This window comes from Aythya ferina (assembly GCF_964211825.1).
Source record: "Aythya ferina genome assembly, chromosome: 5".
Classification (NCBI taxonomy): Eukaryota; Metazoa; Chordata; class Aves; order Anseriformes; family Anatidae; genus Aythya; species Aythya ferina.
Genome location: NC_140301.1, coordinates 63531883 through 63545119, shown reverse-complemented (window position 1 = coordinate 63545119; position 13237 = coordinate 63531883). Strand labels below are relative to the sequence as shown.

At 42.9% G+C, this 13237-nt stretch overlaps 1 protein-coding gene and 1 long non-coding RNA gene across 4 annotated transcripts in view; both read right to left on the bottom strand.

Annotated features, from left to right (window-relative positions):
- MDGA2 (MAM domain containing glycosylphosphatidylinositol anchor 2) overlaps window positions 1–13237 on the bottom strand; it is a 328803-nt gene that overhangs the window by 245177 nt on the left and 70389 nt on the right. The window lies entirely within an intron of this gene.
- LOC311438256 lies at window positions 11085–12807 on the bottom strand. Its single transcript, XR_014694031.1, has 2 exons — window positions 12527–12807; window positions 11085–12093 (listed from the first exon to the last, which is right to left on the bottom strand). It is a non-coding gene; the product is annotated as an uncharacterized lncRNA (long non-coding RNA).

Here is a 13237-nt window from a genome sequence, read left to right as displayed (position 1 = left end):
CACGGGGTAATTCAATGAAGAAAAGCAATCAGCTTCGTACGAAAGAGTGCAAGAACAATGAATGGAGCCTTTAGTCTTTTCTGTTAAAGCTGTCACAAATACAGCGTGCTCCATAGTCAGATCACCTGCCATCGAGACAGAATGTGACATCTGTGAATGAGAGCTCAGTTGGAGTTTATTAGACAATAACAGCTGAAATGAGGCTGACGAATACAAATCTAACAGTGCTTTCTTTCTTCCTCTTAATTCATTTTGTCAGAAGGCAACCACAAGGAGAAAATGGAGGCAACACAGCTTTCAACCACCCTTGCTCTTGCCCCTACAGTTACTCACTGGTGGGGACCTGCGTGCAGAAATGATGCTTTGCTGACCCGTGAGATGCCATCCTTCCTCCCAGCCAGCTCGGAGGGAAGCCAACCAACAACATTTACTCCTTCAGAGGAGCACCTTCCTCCCACCACAAAGGTAAGTGTTGGAATTATTAAAAAAAAAAAAAAAGAAAGAAATCAAAAGCTACAGATTAAATATTCACCTAAAATAAGGAAATTTCTCTTTAAGCAAATAAGAATATGTTGAGTTATTAATATTAAAGCTGCCTTTTTTTTTTTCCCCTGGCAAAACCAGTAACTTTCTTTTCATGAAACAACAGAATTAGAGTAAGGTCATGTTATTAAAATTTAGTTGAATAACATTAATTCCTCATATTGATATATGTGCTGTAGAAAGTGGCATGGGGTGGGAAAGATGCCATCAAACTGTGAAGAATTGCTGATATATCTCCATATTTTCTTTGGGGCAATCTAGTTTGACAACGACCACACAAGGTGCCTTGAAACACCACCACACACACGGTTATTGGATTCCCCACCACTGCCAAGGGGATGGATTTACTTTATGGTATTCAGACCAGTGCCCCCAGTCAATGGCACCATTCCCCATCTGTTTCCACATTTCTGAAACACAGTTGAGCTTCCCAACCCACAGCTGAGCAGGATAGGGTTATTTCCCACAAGAACAGGAGGTAAATACTAAGAGGAATTCTCTCTACCGTGCAAGAGCAAACTATAATCAATTAGCTGGAAGTTAGCTCAGGAAGCAAATGGGAAGGTCTCATCCCAGCAGGTCCTGGAATCGCATCCCAACAGCAGAAAGGGAATGGGCAGAAGAGCCAGAGGAACAGTCACCTTTGGGCTGCAGTTTGGCCCATTGATGAAACCTGATGATGAAAAGCTGCCTGCACCGACAAGGCACTGGGTTTGGTAACTCAGCATAACCGTGGTCATCCCCTGATCCTCCCTGGGTGATACATTACTGATCGGAGCCCACCCTTCCGAGCAGCCCTCGGCGCATGCACCAAGGCGTGCCAGGGACTGGAGGGCTCGTCCTCCCCGCCTGGCACCGGCCGCAGTGGCTTGGCACGCACCTCTGGAGCCTCTCCCAACTCGCCTGCAGGTTACCCTAAATCAGATTTTCTGTTGTTGCTCTAATGGTCTTATTATCCATCATGGCAAGTTGAAATGCATTTTGCCGCCCTTCCAAAGGTAATTCTTATTCAACAGAAAAATTTACATCTCTTTAAAGAAGGAAAGGAATAAAGGGAAAAAACATCTAAGATGGCTGATTGCATTCACTTGGCAGGATAGAAGAGAAACACTGTTTTGACTTTTATAAACTGTCATTCCTGATTTTTTTTTTTTTTTACTCTCTCATACATAGAACTTCCATTTCCAAAGTGTAGCACAGCTCTTATTTACTTATGCTATAGGATACTTCGCTCCCATTCCAAATCTGGACCCTGCTGTGCAATTACTTAACCGAGTTTAATCCCACTTCTCGTCGTAATCCAAACAAAACATATCTATGCACATATATAAACCTAGGAGATAATTTATCCTGGTGATCCATCACGAGAAAAGATGATAATGTTCTGAATATATTACTGAACCATAAATTCAAATTAATCACAGAGATATTTGCTTGTATGCTTAAGCACAATGCATACAATTAATTTATCGTTAAGAATTACTGAGCTAGGTTCTCTCAGCATAAATCAGGAGTAATTCCACTGACTTACAGCCTGCTCTCAGTGGCACAATGCTGCCTTGCATTTACCCATCAGTACTAAGCAGAATCTCACCTTTATGCAGACGGACATTAAGACTTGAGGTTATGGAGTCCAATTTTAATCTAATGCTTCATTAAATATTAAAAAACTGCAATATTTAGTTATTTTAATCAAAAAAATATTCCTGTAGAATAGCTATTAGGCTTTTTTAATCATCAGCAATTGTACTTTTCTGAACTTTTAAGCAAAAGTACTGTTGCTGGCAAATATACCAAGCTTTACCTCAAACAGTGCCTTCCTGCCTGCAATGGGAGGCAGTGAGCAGCGTCATTCTGCACCGTGGCTGCAAAGCAGATTCCTGGAAACATTTCTTGCAAGGCTAAGCTATAAAGGGTTTACACAAAGGGAAAACGTTCTTGAAATGATTAATAGATGCAAGATTGATTATAAAGAGCTTCAAAAATTATTACCTCAGTAAACTTTACTGATATATTACTGTTTCTTGTGGGCTTTTGGTGGATGTATGAGATGAATTGTTTTTGTTTGTTTTTAATGCACATCTTACTGTATGGCATAAATTAATAGAAGTGTGAGTGAGGGCTATTAGGGGTAAAGATGCCACCCAAACTTGGGGAGGGTCAGCACCGACGGTCTCCAGGAGCTGGAAGATGTGGCCCATGAGGTCTCTGGAACAGAGATCTCGAAGCACCCAGCAGGGGCTCAGCACACTCCACACCTCATCACGCTCTGATCAGGGCAGGGTCTATAGGGGCAGCTGGCTCCGTGTTGGTGGCACCCCCTGCACCAGGGCCTGGGGTCACATTATGGAGTCACTTCAGGGAAATTCATCACAAACACCTGGATATCAAGTGGTTGTAGCATCTGGATGGTGATGTTATAAATGAAATCTCAAAGAGGTATGAAGGGCAAACCTGAGTATGCCTATACAATCAGAAAAGGTAACAAACAATCCTTTAAGTTCCATGACTTAACAGTCTCCATTTTCCATTCCGTTTGAACAATATGTCTTGCTTTAAGTTGTCAAGCAACTCGGTCTTCAGGCCTTCTGTATCCCGTTCTTCCCGGATCGGAGAAAAGCATATCCATCTCCTTTTCAAGGCCAATAGGCCTGGGTCAAAAGGCATGTCCAGGTGCCAAAGGGATGTAACAGCAAAAGCCTTCAACGGCAGTAGCAGCAGAGGGGCCGATGGCGTAGCAGTCGGATCAGTAAAGGAGCCCACAGCTCCCTCACTGTCTGGCAAGCCACATGTTTGTGATTGTGGCTCCACATGGCTCTTTAAGGCCTCAGAGACTGCTCGCCAGGTGCCGAGCAATCCCACTGCAACCTGGTCATTTTTAGTTGCAGAGTCCCACACCTTGACCTCAGTTTGGTCCCATATTTCAGGCTTATAAACTGTCCAATTGTTAATAAGGATAATGAGCTGTAAGGTTACCGGGACAGTCTTTGTTCCTAAGGACGTATGATTCCCCATAATGCGCAACTGCTTACCAGCGAGGGGCAGTTGTGTGTGTGGGTCCGCTTCTCTCAGTTTGAGCTTCTTCCCAGCTCTGGTGCCCATTTCCAGCAACTTTCAGTACGAGCTTCTCTGAGCAGTTTGCTGAGTCTGGCCGAACCTATCTTCATGAGGCAATCAAAGTGCCTGTTCCCGTCCTGGTCTCCGTTCTGCCAGCCTGTTCCTTTTCATTCCTTCTTTCTGCTTCTTTATTGATGACATAACTTTATTATATCATATTGCCTTTTTTTTTTTTTTTTTTAATCTTGAGGGCAGGCTCCCCTCTTATACCCCTCTCCCCTGAGCGGTCCTTTTCAAAGACAACTTTTCATTGGTCAAATAACTTTGCATATAACAGCAAACACATGGAAACTTCCATGCCTCAATGGCTGGAGAACAAGAAACACGAGACTGCATGGAGTCTACCGAATCACGTTTCTTGGTTCCCTCTAAACTCTTTTACATTCCTGATGGCCTCATTGTTAAGAGTCTGATGTTATCATCAACCACGGGGCTTGACAACCCCCATGGCCACACTCCCACATCTCCCCCTTCTTTATTGATATCAACCATTTTCTCAACACAAATTACCACTTCATATATAACAGTGAGCTAGGGTAACAACAGATATTTCCAATGGGTACAAAAATTATATTTGCTGTAGCACCCTCCTGGAGATCTGAGGCACAGCATTAGAAAACAGGGCAGCAGTGGCCCAGCTCCAGCCCAGTGCTACGTGCAGAAACGCTCTGCTCATAGCATAACCTGACCACTGGCTCCCCGTCCTGCTGGGATCCAACCTCCATTTACAGTTCAGACTGATAGGGACAACTGCCAGCACAAATTTATAAGAAAAATCTCATATTCATTTGTTGTTTTTTTTTTTTTTTTTCCTGGATTTTTCCATATTTCTCTGCCACCAGCCTCAGAAGGGGGCACTGCTCCCATTTAAATAGCACTTGCACAAGAAAGGTACCATTTCTAATGGGATTATCTATTTCGGCCCATTTCAAATAGCAAGAAGTAATTATAAAGTGCTGTTGACAACTGAGAAACTTCCAGAGCACCAGCTTACCCTAAGAACATTTCTTAAACTGAATATGTTTAAATTAAACATGACTGAAAACCCTGAATGTTTTGCTTATTTTTTAAGGAGGTTCCCCAAGTATCTGCCCAGGTGTTTAAATATCTGAGGTTTATCAGAGATGGCTTGGTTTTGCTTTTCCCACATAAGACTATTTAGAGGAAATACAAGCATTTAGGGCTTCAAGTCAACTGAATGGTTTTGTTTTGTTTGTTTGTTTTTTTAAGCAGAACCCTTCCTGTAGGACACACACTACCTGCAAACAACTTCTCCATGCACCCACAACACCTGTGGGTGACCAATCTTTAGGGCATTTTTTGCAAGCATTCCCCACTCTTTCCCCAACAGCCTTTAAAAGTACTGAGGTCTGCCTTGAAGACCCCGCTAAAAGCAAATAACTTTAGGATCATTTTGCTCTCCTGTGAAGCAAGTCCAATATACCCAGACTGCCATCCACCTCTGCAGAGCTCCAACCAGCCCTGCTCACCGATTGCATTTGTACCAGATCTGCTTATTCTTAAAACAGCCCCTGGGGGGGACCCCTGCCTATAAGTACCTCTGTGGGTGCAAGCGGTCACACCTTCCTCCTGTTCTGCTCTGGCTTTGTCAGAGTCCTGCAAGGAAATGTTACATGTCCTGAACTTTTATATATTTTATATAAATAAATCTGAAGTATTAAAATATATAAAATTATTCATATTATTATATATTAATCATAGACAGATAGAATGGTTTGGGTTAGAAGACACATTTCAATGTGCTGCTCTAAGAAACGCCAGGTCTGTAGGTAAGGGGATGCCTGTTTGTGAAATCCAATATTCAGGCCAAAAGGCTACCCTGCACTTCAACACATGGATACCAGCGCTATTTGAAAGGAGGAGAAATTACAGACAACTGAAAATGGAAATATTAGGGGAAATATACAGCTTCTCATTTAATTTCCTTGAGATCTTAAAAAAGAACCTCATTATACTCCAAAGCCAGGCCTGTGACACACTACAGTTACGTAAGACAAAGCTGAGTCAGCACATCCCTTTCTAGGCCAGTGAATCTGAAGACTTTGATTTGCTTCCCTGAAAGTTTGTCTGCGTGTCCCTCTAGTTTTGGTGCAGCAGCCTACTGGGCAGTTCTACCCACTGAGCACAGGCAGAGCAACGAGGGCACCCACAGAGGGTGACTTCCAGTCCTTTGGACTCCCAGTACGTCACCTTTTGGTAGGCTGGAGGGATCGCTTTTAATTAGAGTGATATTTAGGTTCTAGGTCAAATGACTCCTGATAATTCAAGTTCAGCCTCGCAATGGATTTAGCTTTGCCAGTTACACTCATAACCCTGCAGAAGAGAGAAATTCGGTTTGCGTAACAGGACTGCTTCTCTGTGGCCAGGTAAATGCCACGGATAATGCTCCTAACCTGTGTATCTGCCCCAGCTGAATGCCATACCAGAGTCACATACTCAAACTTTGATTTTACCTTCAGAAAATCATTATTTTCCAAGAAACACAGAATTTTATCAATAAGTTACTCATAACATTTAGTAAGAAATATCTGTAAAACGAAAACAAACTGAGAACTTGTGCATTTTACAGAAAAGAATAATTATCATCCTGTTCCAAAACAATGGATTTAGAGAAATACTTTTGCTCAAAGCCAAATACTAAACTGCACAGAGAGGGTCATCTCTACCCAGTCCTGTTCCATACACAAAGTCCTGCAGCAGGAACTCATTTCTGGTTTGGGAAAAAAAAAAAAAAAAAGCCTTATTGAAATCATCTAAACCTACCTTTCTCCTGCTTTGTTACTTTTATTATTTTTCTGGGTTACAACCAGGTGCCTACTTGCACCATGAGGCATTGGCAATGCCCAAGCAGAGGGCTGGGCTCTGCTCAGTGTTGTGCTCCTAGGCTGCTCCTCTGCTGGGGAGAGAGCCACAGGGAGTAAGCTGGGATGAGAAATACTTGTACAGCTTTGGACAGATCTACAGAGAAGCCAGAGCACAGCTTTGAAAAAGTGAACCCCTAATTTTTCAGAAAATGGTTAGCTGAATCAAGGCCACAAAACAAGAGAACTGAGAGATGAAGGCCACATATGTGCATGACCGCATGGCACCAAAACAGCTCTCGCATCAAAGGATAAAGCAACGCATTGCACATTACACTCACACAGAAGAAGGATACAAGCTTGAAAAGAAAGCAAAACAACCCAGCCCAGCTAAGACCTGGGGAGGGATCTCAGGAGGCCCCCCCTCATTGCACAGTGCCCTGCCAGCACACACCCAGCTGCGGCTCTGTGGGACACTCAAGGCTGCTCATCTGTGAGCTCTGCCAGCACTCAGAGCAGCAGGTGTTGCTTCTTGTACCTCGCAGGCATCCCATTCAGACTCAAAAACTCTTCGACACCTCATCTGCCCATTTGGAAAAGCCAAGAAAGTGGCGGTTCTGTAAGCAGTGGTTCAAACCAGAGATATTTTGTGTTTGTGCACGGATACGAGTCTGTGCTCTATTTGTGTGTAAATAACATGCAGGTATTGGTAGATTCATTCACAGCCAGAAAGTTAGACCACTTGTAATGGTTAAGCAGCATCAGAAAACAGTCTCTCAAACCTGTGCTATCTGCAATGAGGGCTGTGGGCCAGGGCCAGACCTAGAGACAACCAGAGCAAAGCAGCAGGCAAGGAGAGCTCTTCATCTCTCCAAAGGGGATGAGCTGGATGGACACCAGAGATACCAAGCACTGACTGCTGTTTTCGTAAGTGGCTCATTTTCTTACAATGAAAAATATCTTAAGTCTTATTGTGATAAGTTATCCTATGGAACAAAAAACCACACACGCACCTTTCTGCCATTATTCAAATGGCTGTCACATCAAATATATCTTTCTAATATTCCCAAAGTCAAACTCTAAGTGTAAAATAACTCTTTAGTCTCACATGAAAAGAGTATTACCCAAAAAAAAAAAGGCTTTTAGTGGCATTTATAGGATTGTATTTTGACTATATTGTTCTTAGAAATGTTGCATATTACTACTGATGCAGTTTCTTGAGGGCTTAGACATTAAACAGTGGCCCATAAGTACTTTTTAAAATGATAGTATTTACCTGAAATAGCTTGTTTCGTTTCCAAAACTCGTAATTTCACAGGAAATAAAATTTTAAAAAATAGCTCAAATTTCTTTTTGCTATTTTCTTTATAAAACTCCTGATACCTGGGCAAAAGTAACATTCCAGGAAAACATTGCTTACAATTTTCTTGCAACTATTTCTAAGTACTAGATAGCTAAAACCAAGCCAGACTACTCCTTTACTCTTCCCTTAAAACCCATTAACCATTTCCTAAGCATTTTCCATAATAACAAGTATTCTTTCTAGGCTGTATACACCCTGCAATATACCCTGTAAGGAGCATACTTATGAAATCTAGCAGCCCACTATGCCCCAAAGCATCACGATGGCTAGGGCCAGCTGAAGGTGTGCTGGGCATCTTCAAGAAACATCAGCCCCATGGCTTGCCAGCATCATCACACGGCACGTGCTGGCTGTCTCATAAATTGCACTACTATAAATACTCACCTGTCTAGTGTGTCAGTGGCAGAACCTGCTCTCCTTCTCTAATCTCTTAATTTAAGAAAAGCAAAACTCCCCAGCAGGGTAAAAAAAATTATAATACATTTTTAGCTTTTCCACCCCATGCATCTGTCACATTTACATATAATCCACCGAGGATTTGAAACACAGCACAATAGAGGAAGGACTTTAGATTGTAAATACCTGAGATGAAATAATGACTTGGAGAGAAGTGGGTCAAATTTAATCACTGGATTAAATTATCAGCACTGGAAAATGATTTTCTCCCAAACACCCCCAAAAACATCTTTTCTAATCAGCGTTCATGAGAAACTGAAGGGTAAACAAAGCATTTAGAGATTTCAACTATTAATGTTCTTTCTCATTAGATTAATAATTGCAGAAAATTATCCGCCTCCTATTTTAGATGATCCTAGAGACTTGGCATGGAGAGGAAAAATAGTTTATTTCACAGCTTGCCTTCAGCTTCTAAAGCACTGAGGTTAGCACTCCTGCACAGCAGAGGCACAGACTGTGCAGGAAGAGAAAAACAAGCCGTCGTGCTGGATTTCATAACCTTCTCCAGCCGAACCTGGGCTCTCTCTACTCCTTACATCCTTCAAAACCACAATGGAGCCATGCAGACCATCCCAGCTGTGCATGGTAGAGTACACACCAAAATAAAATGTTGAATTCTGAGCTAAATAAATCTGTTTATTTTCTGTAGTAGAGTCCCAGTGGTACGGATGGTTTAAGATCATCAGCCAAGTAAAGGCCAGCATCAGAGGTTTTTATTTCAGATTTTATTTCAGACCTCCCACAAGCCATCTTCAGCTCTGAAGGAGAAGGCAGGCTTAAGCCTTGTTTTCAGGAATCAGGAGAAACCCTCTGGGTAAGGATTTTTATTGCTTATACCTGGCTGAGATAATCGCGTCTGCAGGGAGGTATTTGGGGAGACGGAGTGGGGTGCAGGGAGAGCAGGTGGGTGCAAGAAGACCACGAGCTCAGGCAAACAGCAGGAAGGCAAATTTCAGCTTTTACCAATTCTATGTCTACTCTCTCCCCAAAGATTGTCCGCTATAAAAAATGAGAGAAAACCAAGCTACAAGTTCAAGAAGAAACATCTGCTGACAGTTTGCCCTTTGTTCCTGCAGCTCATCCTAACCCTGGTTAACACACAGACTTATTATTCTTGTACTGCCTTGCCAATATTCCTGAATCTCCTTCCATGTCCTCGTTCCTATTCACCATGCAATTCTCAAAACACCAAAGCTTCCCCTTGGACTTCGTGTGTTTGTCCTTTCAAATTCTGACAAACAGACCTGGAGCTGCTCAGCCCTGTGAGAGTAACACACTGAGAAGTCAGTGGCTGCGTTCCCTGCTCATCCCATCACCACGCAGCGTGAGGCAGCCCAGCCCTTGCCCTATTTTAAGCTCTACTCCTCAGGTAGGGTGTCCAGGAAGACTAATGCTCTGTGACACCCCGAGGGGCCGCAGGGCACTCACCTTACAGCTCACTTCGTTTCAAATACCTTGGGTGAGGAGAAGCACGTGTGGAAAGAGGTCCTTCTCCACTCTGAGACGGTGTTTAAGCAGACAGATAGCACAGGCCTAGCTGAGGCCACAAAAATGCGGAGAGATGTCACCATTCAGGTCACACTTTCAGATTCAGACAACCAAATTACAGGCCTCTGTAAAACACTCATTTCAAACATGACGAAGCATTGACTTCTTGTAGTACTTCAGCAAGGATCTCCACTTGCTCGTGGGGAAGATTTAATGATACCATAACACTTGCACCATTTCGCGCCATCTTGTTTGTAGAGCCTGGAAAGAGTTTTCTCTTAGCTTTAAAAATAGGATTTGAGGATTTTATTTTTTCTTCTCCCCAGCAGTTCTCTGCACTAGTGATTTGTTATCAAATATGCATATGTCTTAGCTCTGGAGTAAAAATAAAAACAAATAGTTGACTTCAGATGCAGACACCCCCCAGCCTCTGCTGGGGACACGTCAGGGCCTGATTGCTGCTGTGACAGCAGCCCTTGACAAACTAATTCGGGGCCCAACTTTTCAACAGCTCATGTCTAAGCATAAGTGGTGGTGAATTATGTGTATTTACTGTCTCCCCCAAGATGCTCACTGAAGCAGCTGCAAATGAGCACAAAAGTTACAGGATAAAAACACCATTACAATTCAATTCTTTATCAAGGAGCCGAGCAGCTCTGCACATCAGGATAAGCATTTTAAGAGGCCTGGGCTACAGTTTCAGCTTAGCCCTCTCATTCATAAAATAACCAGTTCTTAAGATCCATCCTTCTAATATAACTGATTTTGGGAGGCTTATATTTCAACTTCCATACCATTTCCATTGCTCTCCTAATGCTGCACCATCCCACCAAGAACTTCAGCTAAAGCTGCCTCCAGCCCCTCCGAGGGGAAAACACGCTAGGGACAACTGGCATCAAGGTGATCTGTGGTCACATCAGACCTCCATGGCACAGGCAGTGCGAATGTCCTGAGCTCCACAGGGAGCGTGGTGTGTTTGTGTGAGGTGCGAAGGGCTCCAGTCATCATCCATGAAGGGCTCATTTGGGGCCTGATTTTAGACGGTTCTTACCCTGCACCTTCAAGTCAGACCTGCTTTGACAAGCAGTACTGTACTCTGAAAAAACCCTTCCTTTTTCATGACAAAATACAAGGTTGCACACTGATAAGAAGGAACTGAGAAGAGAAATAATTCCAGAATAAAATGAACACTTAACAGCTGTTTGGAAAGTCACCATACCACATAGGCTGTCCCACATTTCAGGAAAAATTAATTGTTTCACTCTAGCCACAAGTAATTGTGCATTTCACACATGTGCCTTTAAACATTTGGCCATTATTTTATTTTATCAAGTTCAGCCCTGACTTAAATTCACACAGACGTATAAAAACCCAGCAGCACTACAGATGCTGAATAAAGCCAAAGGTAAGTGAGAAAGATAACATCATTAGACCTTACATAACCCTTTATTTATGGGCATTCTCTTAATTTTAGTGCACATAAAATGGCAAAATTATCACTGCCATAGCACAGTTTCATGTGGTGCTGGCACTGACACTTTATTATACACTGCTGAGAAAGCTCCCCCAGAGCACCCTGGAAGAAGAGTTGCCTCACTTCTCATTGAGGAGTAACATGGGGGTTGGCAGCCCTCAAGTTTTTAGGGGACAAACAAGCAAGCAGTCCTGGAGATGTCAAAAGTCATTTGGTTCTAGAAGCTCGTGAAGACTTGTGTGTTGTTTTGTTTTTAATGTAGAGAGCTGACATCTCTGAAAAAAAGCCCCATAAATGTACAACCACAGAGAACAAACCTACCTAAGCACTGGTCTACAGGATTATCTTTTGATAAGTCAAACCATCCTGATCCTTAATATATATACATATATAAATGAACAAATAAGCCCTGAAAGCAACGAAGTCCTGCCCCACTGGTGCCCAGATACAACCTCTAAGGAAGCAGGAGCCATTTCCTCAGGCTGGAAGCCACCACTGCTCCACTGCCCCAGCTGCTTCTCACATCTCCAACCACAACTGCCACAGAATGGTTTATTCCTGGTCTGCATCTCAGTCTTGCTCTGTCCATGTGCTTCGAGCTGCAGAAAGCTCTTGGAGTCATCTGACCTGCCATGATTGCTGGAAACCCTTCTGACACTGCCCTTTGCTCATCAAGCCTGCCTTCTCCTGGAGCATTTCCAAGGACAAGCCAGAAGAGACAACCCCAAGACCCAGATGAGACTTCTCAAATGCTCAGTTACACCCTCAGAATGCTTCATGCAAAATTTGGGCAAAGATTTGTACATCTGCAGGGCTCATCGACAGAAATCCTAGGGAGCAAGAAAAAACTTGAGAAAAATAGGAACCTTGAAAAACAATGACTGAAAGAATGAAAAGAAATGGAAAAATAAAGGGAAAGCAGCAGGTAACAGCATTAAGTTTATATATGGAATATAAATCGCTTATTCCTGTGTACTTTGTTATTGTGTCATGATACAATATACATTGACACAAAATCTATGCATGCTTGCACTAATACGTGAATAGTTGCAGGCTCATGGTAAAATGCCAGTGGGGCTCTGGGTTTAGATTTAGTACCAGTTCCTTGGTCAAGTCTACTTGCTGGATAAAAAAAACAATCTGTCCTGCTTCCAGCAATTGGCATTAAGGTAATCTTCTGATCTTTACTCTCTCAAGTACCCAGAGTATTCCTGCTTCCATGCCAAAATGCAGGAAGCAGCTTAATCTGCCAGCTAATCTTACCAGGAGCAGTGCCCAGCCTGCAGGAGATGCCAGGGCTCTGCATATGCAGGGAGTGCTCTAGGACGGCTCCACTCTGCTGCGAGGTAGGGTTGGGGTGCTCAGGCTGTCCTTGTATTTATCCAAGGCTGCATTTTCAAATGGAGCATTTCACATTTTCAAAGTGTAGCAGTCTGGCTACGTCACCTCCCAGAAGACAGACGACAACTTTCCAGCAATGCATTTTCAGCAGTAACTTCTTGCTTAGACATTTCGTGTTTTTCCTCAAAAAGTCTGTGTCAGATCCTGTTTTTTGAGACATTTCTGTATGAACAAGACTACTTTACCCAGGTACGTGAACATGAAACAAGACAGTAAAATGTTAACATGTTTGTGTTATGCTCCTCCATCCTCCTTACAGCTTGGCTTCTTCCACAATGCCAGATAATTATTTCATTTTATTTTTTATTTTTTTTAAATCACTGGGTACACTGAGGCCAACTGTTAGCATTGCTTCCAAATTTAAAATGTCTTCTGAGCAGTCAGTTCTGCCAAGCAGGAAAACAGAGGATTTAGAGCTCGCAGCCTGAGTCAAACCAGCAAGCAGCAGCGAGCAAAAGCAGAGCTCCCTGAAAACCGAGGTGTGCTTTGGCTGCACTTAGCTGAGGAAAGCAGGGAGGAGACAGCGATGGAAGGAGATTGAACTAATGCAAAATTGAGTACAACGTTGTTGCT